This window comes from Netta rufina (genome assembly GCF_964035555.1).
Source record: "Netta rufina genome assembly, chromosome: 5".
NCBI lineage: Eukaryota > Metazoa > Chordata > Aves > Anseriformes > Anatidae > Netta > Netta rufina.
Window position 1 is genome coordinate 1,917,509 of NC_140128.1, and position 19,866 is coordinate 1,937,374.

Here is a 19,866-nt window from a genome sequence, read left to right on the forward strand (position 1 = left end):
GCCTGGAGCCAGTTTTTGACCACTTAACCAATGCAAATTCTCTCCATGATCATCAGCATATAATTATTTTGTGCGTTCCCTCACATGAAGCTCTGTTTAAAACTAGTTCCACAGGGCTTGCTGTTTTGCTCTTTGCTTGTTTGTTTGTTTCATTTTTAATACTCCAAAGAGACAGCATCTCATCAAATCACCCATGATAAATTCCTCTTTGCCCAGTTAATTTACTGCAAGGCTCGAAATAATTTCTCAATATCTACAAACCTCCCCTTCACTTACAATGTTACCTGTAATCTAAATGAAGCTCTTTTCTTTTCTTCCCATAGATATTAATTGTGAAGTATATTCTGACTGACTTTGTGAGAAACACTCCGTAGCCAATAACTTAGGCTCAGGCGAGGATCTCAGTGAAGTAGTAATTTATTCGCGATTGCAATGGCGGGCGCCCCACAAGCAGGAGAGAGCACCTCTACTAGTTCCAAAACACAGTTTATATACCTTTTGATGGCAGGACCCTCCCCTGTTTCCCCACTGAGTGGGTAATCCAGGTTCACAATCTATCTGATGCTTCACAAACAATGCATGGCCTTCAGTTGCCGGCCTGTTAAATTTCAAATTTCTTTTGACATTTTTACTGCTTGAAGTGGTAATGTTTCTTCACTTATCTGACTTGACACCGTGATTTTCACCTAATTGTCCTAAGGAGTCTGATTGTCTTCATTTTACAAGGTCGCCTGCTAAACTTTCTTATCACTGTAAGCATATCTCAGTACCACATTCCCTCCTTCTAAACAATGTAACTCTGCAAAAACAACATTTCTATTCCCACAACTTCAACACTACATTTGAAGGCACAGCAAGTAGCTTATGCATTTCTCACATGAGAGTATTTGTGATCTGGAATTCATGAACCATGGTGTAGTTTGATACAATAAACAGTACTTTGGCACATTCTGTCCAGAAAGACAAGCAATCACGGACACACATTCAAGCATATTACTGGCCAAATTCATCCCAAAGTTACTAATTTAATTACACATAACCATTTACATAATAGCAGTTTGGATTTTTCCTGTCATCCTCATAATAAAAATAAAAATAAAAAAATCCCTAACTACTGAATATTGCAGATGAGCAAAACTGAAGACTCTAAAGGCTGAACCCAAAGCAAGACGTTTTCAGACAGCTATTCCAGATTTACAAGCTGCACATAGGAAATATACTTCACTGGTAATCTCTGGCTCAAAATATAATCTGCAGTTTCATACTCACCTGCAGTCAGCAATTAATCCAGACATCTATATATTATATTACTGTTACCTAAAGAAAATAAATCAGGTTTTATATTCCATCAGTATTTAAAATCAGCTATTAAAAACAAATAAAAGCAGAAAAATTGCACTGCAGTCATATTGCAGCATTCCCAAACACACTTGGTGATCCCAATGCAGAGAAAAGAACAAGGTGTCCTAAACCCCTTCTAGTGAGATACCACCCACGCAGTGAATTCCCAATTACACAGCAATGTAATATGAACTCCAGATCAAAATACAAACAGGTAGGAAACACCAGTTCCACTTCTGAGACTGAGAAACCCTGTGCGAGAAGGAAAATTGCCGGCAGACTGCTTTTTTCCTGAGATGCACTTAGAGCAGATAGCAGTGTCTGAAGCAAGTGGTTTACATTAGATGCTCACATTTTTGCTTACAAGGACTTCGTCATTTTAGCCGCATATTTCAAGCATTACAGTAATATCAGTACCTGAAAAACGCACAAGCCTTATACACAAATGGTCTCAGAAAAATTCATACAGAATTAGAGGAAAAAAACAACTTGCAAGTATGGATTTATTCTATTTGAGCATGCCAGTCTCATTGGTTTCTTTAATTGCTTGTTTGCATAAGCAACTTTCACCCAGTTTTGGAAATGTAACCTATTTCTGTTTAGCAGGCTTCATGGTACATATTGTAATTAGCATGTTTGTAGCCCCCAGTGCAAAGTGTTCCTTCACTGTTGACTGAAAATATAATACAAATGGAATCATTACTTTTCTTTTGCTTCCTACATCATTCAAATATCATAACTGAAAGATCACAAAACTTGGCACACTATTAGACTCAGACACAATAAACGATGACCCAACATGTTTTTGAGACAATCCCCTGAAGGTAAGTATTTCACATAAAGACCCACAGTCCAAATTTCAGAATTAATTATTTTTGTCACTTGTGACAGGCATTATGAATCTGAGTTAATTAAATTAGGAAGGACTGTAAACAGAGTAACAGCTCAAAAGAAATGCATCTTTTTGAGAAAATGTGCCATGGATTTTTGATGCTGAAATACAGGGTCTGGTTGGGGAACAAAGCTAAACCTACTGAGAAGATGAATTATATAATATGGATATATTGCTTCTGCTAGTTAACATGATTAAAAGACTATGTTAGAAGAGACTGTCAGGCAAAAACTGATCGTTCTGATTGACAATGGCAGTACAACCAATACCAGTATTTTAATGAGCATACGGCCACCAGTCCCAGAGGAATGCAAAAAAAAAGCATTGCAAGTGTTTATCAGTTTTGAAGCTAGTAAAACACCACAGCTTCTCTTTGAGAAAGGATGCAAGTCCCCAAAGTCTACCAGATCAAAAGCAGAACAATCACACAGAATATAATTTCCATAGTAAAAGCATATGACGGGCTAAGACCATTCAAATACACACACACAGTGATTTCAGAAATTTGTCATCGTCTCAAGACATGCCATCAGCACATAGTATTTTGTCCTGGACAAACATCTCAAGATTTGACTCTTAAAAGCAAATAGACAATTAATTTTAAAACTGAGTAACTGAAACACAGTTTGTGGAAACTATCAGGAAGCATTTCATAGACATATCAATCCCCACAGCAAATGTTTATTTTAATTAGCAATCTTAATAGGTCCCATTAGGTCCTATTTTAATTTAATTAGCAACCAACTCTGCTGAGTTTGTAAATTAGCAAAACCCTTCCCAATCATTGTGCTGGAACTTCCCAGTAAATTACAAACAGGTCCTCAAACAAAAGTTCATGGAAACTACATTAACATTTACAGGCACGTTAGTCAAATCAAGACCACAAACAAATCATTAGATGCCCTAGATGGATCAAAAGTGGTGAAGCAGCAAGTCTCATAGACGTTCAGTACTGCCTATGTAAGGTAAGCATCAGGAGCCTAAGATCCAGCCTGCAATACACCAGAAATAGCGTAACTTCTTACTGTGAGATACCCAAAATATTCATCCCAACTGCACAAGCCATGGCTGAGCTCCACTCTCCACAGACATGTCACTGCCAGGTTTGAGACTTCCAGAACATACAGAAAACATTATAAACTTTAAGGTGAACATTGCCTGAAACAGTTCAGACATAAGTGACAACAGAGGGTGTACCAGAAAACTTTCACTCCTCTTGCACAATACAAATGAGATTCAAGGCAAATTATTTCACTATTGTTCTAGCTCAAATCATTTTACATTTTGCACCCTGTGCAATATTTTTTCCTCATTTTCTCTGCCTTTAAGTGGAATTTTTTTTTCTTTACACAGTTCATTCCTTAGAAGATCATGAATATAACATTTTTAAGCCTGGTTTATACCACTTTGGACAGTTTCAATGGGTTTCTAAAGCATTTGAAAATCCTTTCTATAAAAAGTGAGAATCTTTCAAAGAAAATAAACAAAGCCCCTCTCTGCATACAAGTTTTTTTTAAAGAGAATATATATGACAGTATAATTTCAATGTATATATACAGAAACATTTCAGTCTAGAATCTGCCCTGAAATTACCACAGGATGCTTGCATGTTGACAATATTTACATTAATTGATGCATAAAACACAATAAATATTTGGACAGGATTTGGCCTTTTTTCTCACAACAGATTAAATGGTACACCAGTGAAAACAGATATATACAAGTGAACCTCTTCCAAGTCCTTCGCATGCCTATGAAAATATTAAAAAAAAGAAAAAAAAAAAAAAAAAAAGAATGAAGATGGAAGTCAAAGCTACAAACAGAGTCAATAACTGGGGATGAAAAAAATCAATGCTTATTCATCTGCTTTCTTTCCAGCTGCAGAAAGTATAAAACTGTTCATATCAAGAATGCACTGATTAAGAAGTAGCAAACAAATGACTGTCTAAACAATTGCAGAGAACTCCACTGGATCTGTAGGTTATAACGATTCCTACTCCACAAATGTGAAAACATCACAATGAAGTTCCATGTCTCTCAAAACAGAAACCTTCCTCCAAAGTTTTTTTTCACAGTGAGATCTCAGGATGACCTATTAACTTCTGACTGCTGTCAGAATCTCTGCTTTGTTACTGTTTGCTCTTTCAACATCTATTTTACAACAAGCTGAGACAGCCCATTGAGCAGGCTTACTCATCAAGATTTTCAAGCACTGAAGATCAAATTTCTAGACCTTAAGCTTAAGCCCTCTCAACAGCAGAAATTAATTGTATCAGTTGTGCCTCACTGAGGAGAAATACTTATGTAAAACGAACTCAGAAGGCTTGTAAGATACATATATTTACGTGTTGGCTGTTTGGCCTACCAGCTTCTTTCATACTCACTAAATTTGTTTTCAGAACATGAAATAACACAGTCACATAAATTAAAATTCACATCATATGCTGTTTCGTTCGCTCCACTTATGTCTGTTCTTATTGGACAAAAAACAATCAACCCACAGAATAAAAGGCCCAGCTAACAACCGAACTAGTCTTCCAAGACTAATGCTGCTGTTTCATTAGTACAACGTAGATTACGTTTTACATATTTTTCTCTAGAAAATCAATCAGGACCACTTGTCTGCAAAATGAATTAAACACTGTAATTCTGATCACCTAGTCTTCTGAATATTCAATAACTATTTGTGAAATATGATGAGTAGAGCATTAAAACTTCATTAGTAAATGTAGCAATCAGATTTTAGAAGATTTGGAATAGGCTGAATCTAGGTTTCAATTTACACTTATTAAATATAGATTACAATTTTTTTGTTACAGGTCAAGCAGCCTCCGCCACTGAGTAACTGAGTACTGTTGCAAATCAAAGCATTTCCTTACATGAAGTCTTTCACTGGACCATTGGCTGCCTAGACTCAAAATTCCATATTTTTATAATCTTACCAGGGATACTAATAAATTTCAATGTTAATGATCATTACAGACATGGTTGCTCAAGACTTTGTAGCCTCGCCATGTCTTAAAGTTACACATATCTGCAAAAATGTTATGAGAAGGCAAACCATGAAATATTTTAGGAATCTGGAGAAAATGGTTGTTTTGTTTTGGGGTTGTTGGTTTTTGCTTTTTTGTGATTTATTTGATTTTCATGGTGGCCATTCCTATGTCTGTAGTATCTCACAGAATATTGCATATATTTCCTTCTATTTTATTGCCAGTTTTTCTCACCTTTCTCTATCACAGATCTTTGGTTTTCATTTTGCAGAAAAGCTGGGAAAAAGGAGCTTAAAAGATTTTGATTTTTTTTCTGTCTGGTATTAGGCTTTAGGTGACATCTATTGCTCAGCATGTCACTTGAAAATCCGTTTAAAACTTCTGTTAGTTTTCAAACCACTTTTAAAAAAATCTCACTTCAGATTTCTAATAACAGATATTTCTAATTTCTAATAACATAAATTTCTAATTTCAGATAACTAATGGTTATCTTGGCATGGTGATATCAATTGCACTCTCCTGTGCTACCCATATATTCCTTTTCCAATTTGGCAAATGTCATTAAACAAAGAGGGAACGCCTATACCAACTTTATTTAATGCACAAAGGAAGGCTTAAAAAAAAAAAAAAAAATCCTTTCTAAGATATTTCTTTGAATGAGTTGCTTTGCTTCTCCTACTCCGCTGATTCTTGCACCTTCACATAGCTAGCTCTGTACTAATAAACTTGCTCTGTAAGACCAGCTGCTGTCCTTATGTTATTATTATTATTTCCCCAAGCCCCTACTGTGATCTTACAAAAGGCTTAGTACAGAGGATTTCTTTCCTCCACCTTTGCTTAAGGACTTGAAAATATTTTATCATGAGAGTTGTTTCAGTATATAAGCTATTTATGGAATACATAAAGCATTAAAGCAAGCCAAAGCCTGAATCTCATTAGGACAATAAATCAAAGAAGAACAGAATGATTTTTCAGGAATGATGAACAGCTTTTCTCATTTAAGAACACAGATCATGCATCATTAAGGCATCTGGTCAGGTACAGAGTACGGCATATGCAAGAGGATTTAATATAGAGAGTGCTTTAATGACACTGTCAATATGGAGGTGGGAGGAAATTTTGTAAAGTATGGGGGTTGTGAGAAAGAAACATGACTCAGATTAACAATTAAGAAAGGCCATTCATAGAGCCTAGCTTTTAAAACATAACAGCCTGGTATTTTCTCTGAATACTTTACTTGTCATGCTATAGCACAGTGCAATAAATTCACCACTCTAGCTCTCCTTCAGAAGACATGTTTCAAATGCTAGTTTAGTTTTCTGGAGTAAAAGACAGGCTTTTCAGGAAAGAGTTAGCACTTCAAGAAATCTAAGATTTTATAGTTTTTAAGATTTTATAGCTCTGAAAGTTTCTAATAAAACAATAGGATATTGTTACAGAACATTAGATTTCATTTCCATCAAAGGACAAGTTCAGCCATTACAAACTAACGTTATTTGCTAGAGTAAATAGCCTTCTCAACAAATTTTATTTCCCAATATATGGGAGGTTTATTTCTCTCTCTCTTTTTTTTTTTTTAAGAAGATAAAAGCTTTTAGGATAAATCCCTAATGAGGAAAGTATGGCTTTTGAAGAGTATTAAGGATTTGAAACAAATAAATGTGTTCAAAATCGGGTACTTGAACTTTTCTCTTTCTGTGCTCCCTCCAGTATTGTGCTCTCCAAACTGAATCATCTAAAATTTTAATTTTAACCTTGCTGATTCAGTGAAACTATTCACATCATTTCGACATCAATCATACCTATGAACAGATCATTAAGAAGATACAGCTAAGCTCTTCAAAGTGATACACAGCTGGAGTATACAACAGGCATGACCTGAAACAAGAGAAACACTGGCTAAATACGTGGGGAAAAAAATCACCATGAGAATAGTCAAGCATCAGAACTGTTTGCCAAAAGTGCAGTCTTCATCCCTGGAGGTTTTTAAACCAACCAGATAAAAAAAATTGAGCAACCTGGCCTGGCCAGCTTTGACCAGGAAGTTAGATGAAAAACCTCCTGAGGTCCCTTCAAACTAGAATTATCCTATGATCTACTGCAGACTTTGTCCCATTGTGTTTGCTGTGTATGACAGAGGTATTCAAGTCTAGCATCCACTTTTTTGTTGTTTGTTTTGTCCAGTATTGTGATCTGTCTTTTTCCTTTGTGTTTTTGTATTTTTAAACAATTTTTATTACTGTAGTATCCAAATGTCTCCAGTATATCAAAGCCCAATTTTATACACCCCCACTGTGTCTGAGATGCACAGAAATGGAGAATGAGAAAGCAGTAATACAGAGGATTTGATATTTCTTGTATTCTGATATTTAAAATACAGATAAGTCTTATGGGTGTCTTCTAAATTTCTAGAAACTAGCTCACCAAAATTAAATCCAGATAAAAGTAAATTAATAGGTCCACATGTAATGTTTATTCTGAAAAGGAGTTTGACTAAGTTTCTGCTTCTTCCTAATTACCTGATGAACCAAATCCAGAGCAGCCTCAGCTAGCATTGTGCATTCCACTGTGGCATAACACAGCAAAAATGGGACACAGCTGTATCACTTGTATCCTTATTTATAGATTTCCAGTATTCTCCTCAGAAATTAGAGAAATTAGTAGCCACTATTCTGATCCCTGGATAAAATGACTTGTTCCGAAAGCACTAGGTGCCTTGGTACAATATAGTCAATTCCTTTGCTCCTAGGGCATCTGACATATAGTCCTATCAGCTGCAAAGTCATCATGTAGGGCTTTTCAACAGCTGGATGAGCCCTGCACATGGAAATGGAATTATGTGGTTTCATGCAGTCCTTTACCCTTTCCTCTCCCATATGTAGATAGGACCTAACTCATTCTTCATTATCAAGAGCCTTGATTTCAAATCCAAAAATTACTTATTTCAAACCTTTAGAAGCAAGTGAAATTTAGCCTAGAACTTCACAGTGTATTAAAAATATTCTATCATCCACCAACCTTTCCTCCAATTAAAGAAGAGGAAAATTATGTACGTACATATTGAGACAAAGCTAAGTAATTTTAAAGTTGCTTAGGTAGCTGAAACAAGATAACGTAGAAATGATTCTAACAAGGACACTATGCAGCACTACTACCACACAAGTTACATAGCATCTAGCACAAAATAGCTATAGGTTAAGGAAATGGGCTTCCACTTTAGTCCACAGCTCCATACTTCAGATATTCCAAATTACAAATCAAAATTCCAAATCAGAATTCGGCTTAATGGAAAGACGAGGGGACTCAACCTGTCTACTGTCAACTGAGAACTGGAACTGCAGTGAAATTTAGGAACTCGTTTGATGTCATCATGACTGCACTGCAACTTGTAGCAAGCAAAAAAGGTGGCACTAGCTCTGTCAGACACGTGTGCCATTTTACCCAACAGATATTCCAGTACACTTAAGACTTGCTGAACTCACAAGACTAAACTGCATCTTACCCCATATATTTTGGTATTTCTACAGTATTTTGGCTCCTCTGGTCTCTAGCTTGGTAATTTACATCACTGCATGGATAATATGCAATTGACTCATGATCACTGGGTGAGATGAAGTACCTTTAATGGGCCAGAAAACATGATACTGTTTAATCACTGCTTTACCACTGGCACTTAAAACTCTTAATTTGGATTGTGAAAGAGCCTCTCTCATGCTACTTAACACTGAGCCTTAAACCAGATAAAACATAATATCCTTCAGTATACGTACTACTAAAGTTTCAAAATAGATTCTTTTTCACACGGTAGGTAAAATTCTGGACCTAATTTTCTCATAATATCTAAGAAGGTTTCGTTACAAGTTTTTTTTGTGTGTTTTGTTTTTTTTTTTTTTCTAAATAGCTGCAGAGCTGCATTAATTATTATGTGTGACTAGATACTCTTTCAGAGAAATAGGAGATGCTACTGGAATTAAACTAACATTTCTAATTACTCTGAAGGAGTTTTTAGTAGTTTTCCATGATATATTTCCTGTTCCCATTCTTTAAAATTAGACAAATTTTGGTATATATATATTCTGGAAGTCATATCTCAGGGAAGCACGCTCTACTAATGAAAATGGATTCACTCAACTGTCTACTCAGTGCGTTTACAGTCAGATTACAGTTTCTTTTGTATGGCTCATAGGCTACTGTTTTTGCCATACCAGCTGATCCTTTGTCAGAGGCAGATGCTCAGTTTAATATTAGTTAAAACATTCTGTTTTCTCATTCATTTCTCAGGCACCTTATTTCAAAACTGCTACTTTTCTGTATTTAGAAGTTTTAGAATGATTCAAGTTTTGCCATGTTACTGATGCTGTGTGATCCAATGTGAGAGAATGCAATGAAGATCTTGTGTGTTACCCTTGGCTTATTCTTCAGCTTAAGTAGTTCAAGTCCACCTTTAGCATAACAAGCAGGAGACAGGCATACCCTAGTATGAATCTCATTCCATGACGGACTTGCTTCAGAAGACTTTAAAAGGGTTTAACCATGACTATCCTGACTATTAAAGAAGGACTGTGTTTTACATACAGCCAAGATTTAAGGAAAAAAAATGGTTTTCCTCTTCCCAATCATCTTTTCCTTCATTTTAGACATTGTGATTTATCATAGTCATCCCTTTGTATTTTATCCATTTGTATAGGTACAGAAGTAGCAGTTTCAAAAACCACTGTAAAAATAAAGTTAGAAAATCCAAATTTAAATAAACTGCCAAATACCTATAAGCAATGTAGTTCTTCCTTCTGAGCTCAGCTATTTATTTTTCCAGGTTAGCTAACTTTGAAAAATAACCTATATTGGGAAAAAAAATAGTAAGTTTAATCTCTTGCAAATGCTATTTTTTTTTCCTTCCAAAAACTTGTGTTGTATTTAATTCCAATAACTTAGCTGTGAGAATAAAAATGCAGTAATAGCTACCTAGAAGGAGTATGACTGGAGTATGGCTGGTTTTAATCAAAGTATTTATTAAACTTCAGCACATGGTATCATCCCATATTGCAGAGGGGAAAAAAATCATTACTTTGTCAATGCTATTTGTCTGAGTTTGTCTTTACAAGGAAACTAAGAATGCTTGGTCTTTCTTTGCTTGAGGCCAACTCAATTTCATCGAAGTATGTGGCTGTGAAATTTACTATATAGTTTTACGATAAACGCATGCCTAAAAAGAAATCTTGCAGTGTCGTTTGCTATTGTCATAACATTAGTAACCATCATTTGCCACAACCAAGTCTAAAAGGTTCAATACATTTTGAAAGCAAAATATTATTTTATTGAAAAGTCATTCTTCTCTTTTCAACCAGGTACGAAGACTACAGATTACAATGCAACTTAAAAAAAAAAAAAAAAAAAAAAAAAAAAAAAAGAAAAAGAAAAAGACTCTTTTTTAGGTTAAATCGAAACAACAGAATCATGATTTCCTTAAACTTGGAATATACCATTAGGAAATTCAGGCATAAATGAGCTGCAGATTTATTCTTTGCACTGCCAGAATGGCAGAAATAAATTAAGATTCTTTCATTTCACTTCTAACACACAGGCACAACAAAAGTTATTCTAATATCCCAGAAAAGCCAGAACAGTTTTGACAGAAAGTGATTCTCAGAGCTTCTCCATGACTTCATAATATATTGCATTCTTCACAGCCCTGCCTGTAAGTCTCCCTTTCCAGAAAAGTCTCAGTCTGCATTAACCCCTCTTCAAGAAGCAACAGCAGGCTTTTTATGAGAGCTGATGTCTGAGTGTCTGAGTCAGTCCACGTTGACCTGAGCAGTGCAGGGCTGCTATTTGGACACAGAAGAGCAGATGACTCTCCTAGAATACCTACCTTCTGAAACACATAAAGACTGCTTATGAAAACATCAGTACACATTTTAGCATCTCATTTTTCTGCTCTTTTTTCCTCATTTCAAGCTCATATTTGCTAAAGAAAAGCTCATAAAAACTAAAGATATACCACAAATACCCTTTATTACAGAAAAGAAAACATCAAGTTTATTGTTTTCAACATAAGATTATTCTCTAGTTGCTAACAGCCAAACAACCAAACAAAACAAAAAAGAGAAATATTTCCCAAAACATTGTTGAGACAGCTCATTGTGCAATTTTACTATTCTTACACTGTACATTTGTTAGCTTTCAGGTTTAACTTACAACTCAATTACAATACTGCACACAGCATAGTAAAAAAGCTTTTTACTTGCAGGAATGAACTGCTCCCTTAAGACAAAACAATCCCTTAAGTGAAGGGGAGGAGGGTGTAATATCATTGCTGTTGTCTTTCACAGTCCTCCTCAGGTTGATCCAAAACGGGTTGATGTAGTTCCCTTCCCCGTCCCATTAACTAAATCATTTTTGTAATCATACCAACTTGTCAAGTGCCAACTTCTTGTCATATTTGCTTCTAATTAAACCCTTCATATATGTGCTTTCTCTCAGGAATGAACTAGATTCAGACATGAAGTATTTCGCACAACGAATAGAAAGACACTCCAATTTCTGTCAATATTAATGCTTCTGATTACTTACAATCCTGCAACTGTGTGAGCTTTCTAACATTGTGCTTTTGTCCTGTAGTTTTGCATTACAATGTCTTTTCATTCTCACTATAATCTAATGCTTATATTTATGCATAAAAATATTTTCTCCTTCTTTAAATCCATCATCAAGTTACCTGGTTCGCATACCATACAATCCCATAATTTATTAGGTTCACCCATTTTTCATTTTCTCTGCCCAATTACTGTTTGTACTTACTACTTTTTGCTTTATGGTAGGAAAAGTCATCACACAGCCAGATCTATTCTACCTTTCTCTTTCCCAGCTGATATCCACTGGCTGCAGTGACCAGAAGTACAGATCCCAAACTTTTGTTATCTGGATCTGCTTACAAAGTGAATGATTAGAGAGAACTGAGACACAAAAATCTGGGCAACCACAACAAACTCTGAAATCCATGCTCTGCTTGGACAAATTGGGACAGTAGTAAGTGAGGATTCAAGTAGATTTCCTAAATATCTCCCACAAAAATAAATAAATAAATCCACTGAAAACATTTCCAATGGCTTGGCTATAGAGATATGAGAACTAGCTTACTTAGCTGAAAGAGATATAGATTACTTACTGAAGCCTCTAATTTTGCTAGAATTGTTCACAGTGAGTAGTTCATCACTTCACAAGTTTTCCCCCACAAATGAATAGGTTCCTCAATGACCAAGTTATATTGTATGCAATGGACAGGAAGTATAGTATGCAAAAAAAAAAAAAAAAAAAAAGGTACTATTTGCAACTGTCCTAGAGTAACAATCAAGGTACTTTTTGCTTTCAACTAATTTTAAGAGATCTTTCTAATGCTTATATAATCTGTAATCAAATGGCATGACTCAAAGGGAAAGACTTCCTAGTATATAAGTTTAATAAAACTGAGAATTTCTTCTGATATTTCTGATGTACCTACCCACACAAACAGGTTACTGGTTAGTCCATTAAGGCCTTACATTGGCATTGGTTTTCAAAAAGGCAGTCTGGACAGGCTCAAAGCACTTGATAGGCTCCCAGAGCTTAAACTGACCTCAAACACCAGGACTCATTCTTTATCTCAGGCTGAAGAACTAACTTTAGCACAGCCAGCAAGCATCTCCAGGTTCACAGTAGTGTTCAGCATTTATGCAACACTTTTATCAAAACATCTCCAGTAACAACGGGTGTTTACCTTTAACCCTCTTTTAAGTGAGGGTTTCTGAACTCATTACTAAGCCAGTAACACTGTGTTCTCTTGACAAATGCATTAGACTACTGTGTGCGTTAGTCAAGCCAGGAACAACTACTTCTGTGTCACCAATGTTCCCATCAACTTTAATGGTCCATATTTTATGCCACAGTGATGCAAAAATGAACAACTTGACTCAGAATTGTTTCTGAAAATACTAATTTAGTGACAGATTTAAAGAAGGTTATAGAACCCGTTTCCACAATTTGGTAAGTAAGCAAGTAAGAGATAAGGGATATTTTTTAAAGGTATTAAAAAGTTTCAAAGGCCTTTTCTAAAACATTTGCTGTAATTCTAAAGGTGTTTCCATCACAACTGATAGCTATGCAGATTCCCATTTCTCAATGATATTGCAAATAGCATTGGTGTTGGCTCACTAGAACTTCAAATGAGAAAAATGTATTTCACAGATGTTACTCAGAATTCATGGCCGGTCGTCCAAATCCTGATCCTGAACTGGAAATAAAGACCTCAGAAAAGGTCCTTATACCATCCCCACATCATTCATAAGAAAATAATCTGATTTGATTTGATTTGGGATTTTTGTCATTTTCTTGTAAAGATTTATACTGTAACAAATATCCAGTATTCACAAATACCATCATATGTTAAAAGTACTCATAAAGAATAGTCGATTATCTTTCAGCTACCACAATCCTTCCTCAAGGCCAAGGTTAGTTTTAATATCAGTCTCAACAGAATCTATTTTCATCCAAAATACAGATCTCAGAACATTCGGTAATTGTAAAGCAATATTCAAGGTTTCTGATCCTCAGAACAACTACAGTTTCTATTCACCACTTAGCTGACCAAAAAAAAGGTCTTCAGCTAGTTGCTGAGCAAGGAAGCAACACTGAATAAACATGTTAATATTTCGGCATCTTTCCATATCATTTCTCCAAATAATCTTGCCAGAAAGATTTTTTTTCCCCGGAAAGTCACCAAAAAATGTTTCAAAACAAAATGGCATCAAATGCAATATAATAGGGAATTCTACATTAAAGTATAGGTTTGCAAAATTAATCAGACTCCTTCCACTCTGTATATAAATATATTAAGAGAATTCTTCAATGAAGCTCCAATGTATTTTCTTTATTTTTTTTTTCATTTTTAACATTTATTTACTTTAATTTTAGTTTTACTTTCTTTATTGAAATAAGTTGAGTCTTTCATCTATTCAGTATCACAGCACGGGTTCATAAAGAAACCAGAGAGCTCAGAAAGAAATTGAAATGCCTGAGCCTTCAAACAGTGGCATCAAAAACTATGTAACACAAACGTATCGAATCATAATAGTATTAAGTTCATAGGATTTTGCTTGAATAATGTTTAATAGTAAGATCCTCATATTAAGAAAAGATCAGCTGGACTGAGGAAAAAAAGCCTGCAGTCCAGGAATGGTATCTGGAGGCTCTGGACTCAAAGAACATCAAGAATTTACAGTGTCAATAACCCAGAAAATTAAATTCCTCTTCTGAAGACATTTAATCATGTTTTCAGATATGCCAGAGGAAGCTTTTGTAAAATAATAAAAGAGATGGTACACTTTTTTGATTTAGAAAATAATATGTTCCAGCCTCTATGGCCTAAGGCAAAAATACAAAACTAAAACGACTGATTTCAAGAATGCCATATGGCATCATATCGTTTAGTACACTAAAGCTATTAAAACTGGTTTCAATACTTTATATTGGCTACAGAGAACACAAGCGTTCCCTCTTGCAGGCTTAACTTTAGCAATTAAAAAAAAAAAAAAAAAAAAGAAAGAAGTGATTTGACTCAAAAGTCAAATCACTTCTTGGCATCTTCAGCTGCTACCTGTGTCAGCAGAAGCTACAGATGTCTCTGGATCATGAGTTAATTCAAATTAGAAGTTTAAAATATGCTTATTGAGGTCAAAATGTTGGACAACATACATACTTGACAAGAGCCATAATATGTGCAGTAAGTTAAGAAGCAGGTATTACATGCATTAATTACACCCACATCCTTACTATTTTATATTCTGTGATACACAGCCAGGTATCATTACCACATAACACAACATACATTTATATCTCATGTCACAACAAAAGCCAATACATTTTTATAATCTCAGTCCTTGGCACTAACATTAATTCTTGTTTTTCTGCAAGTAACATGAAAATTTTAGTGTGTGTGAGGGACACCCACTTCACATACAGAAGGTAGTTTATTCTCTGTAAGAGTCATCTGAGCTGACAAAAGATACTACCTTGCAAGAAAAAAACAAAACCAAACACCCTGTGCTCAGAAACCTGGCTTCATTTTATATTGTAAGCGATCACAGTTAAGACAAGGTAATATACTACAGCAAGATACACGTGTGGCAGTCTGCCACCCCTGTCCTCTATTTTTCTGTCCTGCTGTCCCCTGCTCCGTCATCAGCATCAAGCATTCTGTGCGGAGCGGGCTGTGACGTTGGTGTGCAAGAGTCAGAAGGCTGACTCACGCAGTGAGAGCAAAAGGGGAAGAGAAAACAGACATACCAGAGAAGAGGGTGGATTTTTTAAAGTCAAATGTAAGGCAGAACGTTCACAACTGCTTTTTTCCCAAATGAATTGGCCTTCCTCCCAACATAGAAACACACTGTGCTGGAGTGTTAGGTGTATTAGTTCCATCAACCTTGAGCATAGCTGTTATTCTGTTATTCCATGTCCATGGGAGATGTAAAAAAACAACCAAACAACAACAACAACAAAAAAGCCACCACATATTGCTGGGCAATTAATTCATTGTGAATATTCCAATATATATATATTCCAATATATATCACTGTAAAGCCCTTGTCTATTCACAAAACCACTCTGGTTTAGTTGTTTAGAAAGCAGATAAGAACTCAAGGTTGATTGCATGCAACCACTGAGCTACAACTGCATTCACACTCACTTTGCTAAACAGAACATCTGGACAAACTATGAAAAAAAGGCTAAAGTAAAAGCAAGGAGAATAACAGGAAGCTCAGCTCAATCAGCACCCAGATTATGCTTGCTTTTAATTCTACTATGAATTTGCATGCACATTTTAGCAAACTGTTAGCCATCTACTGATTGCAGTCTTGTTTCAGATAAATTAATTTTATTGATGCTGAATTTAACCAGCTAACCTTTACTATTTATTTTCAATACATGTCATGCAATGCATTTTTATTGCTAAGAGAAGTATTGATTAAAGCCTCTGTCTCCAAGCATTCTGATTGCCTCATGTAATTAGGAAGTCTAATAAGAGCATGAAGTGCAAATAACATTTTAGATTTGCATGAAGACCTGTGCGTGACCTTTACAAACAGGATATACTCCAAAATACATCTGCCCTCGAGGTAAAGGACAGCAAATTAATGGAAAGCCAGTAGACAAGCCAAGGTATGAGAAGAAGGTGGTAAAGTGCTGTCGATTTGCTTGGTATCTTTAAGGTCTGCACAAAACAGACAGGATCCCCACCAGTAATGTCTGAGCCACCTAACACAGAAAGCCACGTTCATACCATTTGAGAGGATACATACATGGTATTTTAAACCATGGTTCAAAGTTTTTTAAGCAACACAGCAATTCCAAAGAATCTCAAACCTACCCAAAGTTGTAAGCTGGGTGCAGGCACAAAGCTACAGGAAAATAACCAAGGGTTTATGCAAGTGCAGAAACACAAGCACAGAAAGAGTATAGAAGCATCTAGACCTTTCAAACACACCAGACCACTTATTCATGTGAGCCAGAGTCCTGTCAGCAGCAGCTACCCCTGACTCAATTGAGAATGTAAATAAGAGGAATGTCTGAGTTGTTTTTTTTTTTCCATGTCATCTGATAACTAGAGATCAAATTTGCCACAGATAAACTTCATCAGCTAGATAATCAGCTAGATAATCTGCCAATTATAAGAAAGTTTAATGACATTTGGCTTTTACATAATGCCTGAGTAGACTAATTACAAGGGAGAAGAAGAAAACTTGGAAATCTATTCTGTGAATGGATACAGAACATGCTTTAAATTAGAGCACTTTTATTCCCCAAAAGTTATTTAATTCATTTTATAGCCTCAGAAATCAGGTTTGGAAAGCACCTTCTCTTGCCTATGGCAGGATGCATTACTTACATACTGTACTGTACTATGTTTTCTAGCCCTGTCTCATTTTAAACACAGCTTCAAAGATATGAAGCGTCCTACAATTCCCTTGGGAAACTACTCCAAAACAGCATAGAGGTTTATTTCTGACATTTAATATAATCTCTCCTCCTCAGCTTCAACCTATTACTCTTACCCTGTCACCTTCTAACAGAGTTTGAAAACAAGCAGAAGGATTTTCTGAAATCTTGCTTAAGTTTTGGACACCGTCATCCATATTCTGAGACAAATATGTTACACCATAGCAAGCACACCCTGATCTATTTCTAAAATTTCACCCCAAAACCACACAGAGTTATAGCCACTGTCCTCTCTCAAGGAACTTCAAGATTAACAGTGTTCTTCTATAGCCATCATTGGAAAAAGACTATGGAGATATGATCTCAGGCAAGGCATTTTTCCATAGCCTTTGATCAATCCCAGTCAAAATCGAGAGACCTTTGTTGATCCTCAACAGCGGAGGAAAAGTTGGTACCTACTACTTATATCAAAATGGAGTATCGTACTTTACTGTACATAAAGTTGGTTTGCCTGTGGCAAACTGGTAATTCGTATGTTCTGTATCTCAGACTCATATTAACAGTGGTATCCAATCATTCTAAGAAAAGAATTATAACAACTAAACTAAACAGAAGTAAAACAATTTATGAGAGGCTCAGCTGAATAACCTCTGTCCTTAGCATCCAGTGGATCAAAACAGTATTTCACTACTACTTGTCTGTTGAAGTGTATCCTACCCTTTTCAAAGTTCAAGGACTGGAATGTCTCAAAGAAAAACAAGCACTTCAAAAGGGAGGTTGTGGTGAAGAATTCATTAGGAGATTCAGAACCAAATTAACATTTTTATTTGCTCAAAGTCATCAGAATGCTGTAGTAGAATATGTAGAAAAAAAGAAATTCTCAGGGTAATAACGCTGCCTACCTTCTGCTCAGGGGCAAGTAATGACAAGGTCATTTACAGCTTTACGAGAAGGTAAAACAAACAAGTTCTGATGACGTTACTTGCAGTACTAAATCTGATACGCTCATAGTTGTAGTTATCTGGGGGGTTTACAGTTCTATCTTTCTGTTCACATGACGCTGTTCCACATTGATTGTACCCTATAACTGCATCAATAGCTGATGTTTCCAGTTCACTGACTGCATAGTTCTTACATGTTGTTCATGTTACATGGCAGAATTTCTGATTTCTACTTCTGGTGAACAGCAACAGTGCTGTCCACTACATATTGGAAGTCCAAGTAAGACCAGAAGATATATGAGTTACAATGACCTTTGATTGGGAGGACTTATAAGAACTCTTATTCCACTGCACAACTTACAGAAAATGCCATCTTAAAAGCAGCACACAGACTCCAAAAACTCTAGAATACGTACCTTTTCCCACTGTGCCAACACTTAGGGAATACAGAAGTGAAAAGCTCTTTAATATATTACTGCTTTAGAAGTTCCTTATGTGCCACACGAAGAACCCACATGCTTCTGCTCTGTTTGATAATTGCATACCTGAAATGGAATTTGAAGGCACTTTACTGTACTAAGAAAATACTGTAAAATTCAGTATCTATTTCCAAAAATCACAAGACCATCATATGAATTAGCAACACTAATATACAAGCTGAACAGCCCATACAACTAGGCACAGGGTTACGATCTGGAATTAACTCCTTCCTCCTCAGATGAAGAAACTGTCTACCACACTTCCTCACCGTGTGCATGTTGTCTGATCAGCTGCTGTACTATGGTGGGTAGCACACAGGCAGCACACTGTCAGCAAGGTTCTGCCTGTTCTCTAACTTCTTCATTCATTTCCTGAATACTTGAGGTGGTATCATAAATAGCAGGATAGAAAAACCTCAGAAAACAGCAATATTTCCAAAACAAAAAGGAATTCTTATTCCAAAGTAGTGAATCCATGATGCACAATTTCCGATCTGCCTCAAAAATCTTTAGCCTGTTATTATATACTTTGGGACAGTAGTAAATAAAGATTGCAAGCTTGTAAAGCTCTCTGTGTCATAACTGCTGTTGATATTCCTGATGTGTGCATACAGGCTTGATTTCTCTTGCTACCTTGAAACTAACTGTAAAACAAACGCAATAAAACGCACAGTGCAACTCACCTACAATCTCTTTTGGGAATAGGTAATAAGTATGTTACCAGCTGCTTGCACAATTGAACTGACTGCATCCCAAAGCATGCATTTGCTCCACCAAAAGTCTTTGATTTAAAAGAAATAAACATACTAACTCCTCAAACTATCAAGCTTTCTTAGCCAGAGAAAACTTAATATCGTATTGTTCTATTAATCCTGAATAAACAAGGTTGACACATGAATCTACCCAGTATATACATGTATCTAGCTTTTCTTTCATTATTTCCATTTTTCTGCTCCTCCCCTCCTTCAGGTTGGTGAGTTTTTCATTTCAGCCATTTTCCTTATTTGACTGTAATAGTTATGAACAGTAGGTAAATGAATCACATTTCCTTCTAAAATAAATCAAATTCCATCCTTAAAGTAGTTACTGTTTCTGGCCACTTCTGGTTTTATTACAGGAGTGTTCCAGATACTCACATGTCTGAAGCTCAAAATTTCAAGTCACATTACATCTATTTAATTTGTTCTAAATGAAATTATGGTTTATGTTATCTCATTTTCTATAATTAAAAAAAAAAAAAATTCCAGATGGTT